Source organism: Grammomys surdaster, unplaced genomic scaffold (assembly GCF_004785775.1).
Source record: "Grammomys surdaster isolate TR1022 unplaced genomic scaffold, NIH_TR_1.0 220, whole genome shotgun sequence".
NCBI classification, from domain to species: Eukaryota; Metazoa; Chordata; class Mammalia; order Rodentia; family Muridae; genus Grammomys; species Grammomys surdaster.
The window spans coordinates 3,129,209-3,130,348 of NW_021604665.1; positions in this window are offsets into that span (position 1 = coordinate 3,129,209).

Sequence of the window (1,140 nt, forward strand, 5' to 3'; positions counted from 1 at the left end):
GATAGATAGATAGATAGATAGATAGATAGATAGATAGATAGATAGATGGAATGGATATGTAGATGAATGGAATTAGGATTAAGGGATAGTAAGACTTTTGGGCTAAACACCACACAGAAATATTACTTGAATAAAATCCTTGGAGCTGATTAAAATAACTATAGTTAAACATGCATTTCAGAAAGCTCTTCCTCCTAAGGCCACTACTTAAACTCTAGTCACACTCACCTTTCTGCCCTTCACAAAGCTCATCAGTTGCTGGCAGGGACAATGATAACAGAAAGTCAAGACAGGTGGACTTTATTAAGCATTTTCTATTATCCAAGAACTTGTTTACATTTATACCCTATAAACTGCAAAATAACACTAACATATGTTACATATGGGGAAACTGACGCTAAAACAATCCTCAACTCAAGATCAAGCAGCTAGAAAGGAACTAGGATCATCGAACCCTGGAATGTCCTACTCTGAAGGTCATGTTCTTGGCCTCTGTGACACAACACCTGCTGGAGAATATATTCTGATCACCCTTCAAAACCCCTGAACAATCAATCATTTGGGTATAAATTAGCTCCTTCCCAGCTGGCTGAGCACCTAGGATCTTCACCATGGAAACCTCCACAGCAGAAACATCTCTGAAGATCTTCTTAAGGATTAACTCCCACACTGTTTGGCCAACGTGCCTTCCTGACCTCTGATACCTTTGCCCTCTTGGGCAGCCTTGTCTTGAATTTCTTCATTTGTCTATCATTTTAATTTGCAGAGGGAAGAGGCCAATGTGTGTTTTGGAGTTATCAAGGGGTGGATTCATCGAACAATCCAAAGAATCCAGCAATGCCTGCAGCGTCTGTCACATCCAGGAAGTATTCCCCACCTACCCCCTCCCCCTGCTGCCATTTCTGGAAGAATGATGCTTTAAGGAAGAGACCCAGAAGCCCTTGGCCATCCTCCCTAGTAGTTCCATGGTCACTCACATGCCTTCTTCAAAGCAAGACTATAATTCGCATTACTAAACCAGCACCACACTGTCGCCCAATGGTCATTGCTGCTTCCCTAGCTCTAAGCCCTACATATGTTCTATTTCCTTGCCATCTTATGTTTAAGAGAGAGAGAGGGAGAGAGGGAGAGAGGGAGAGA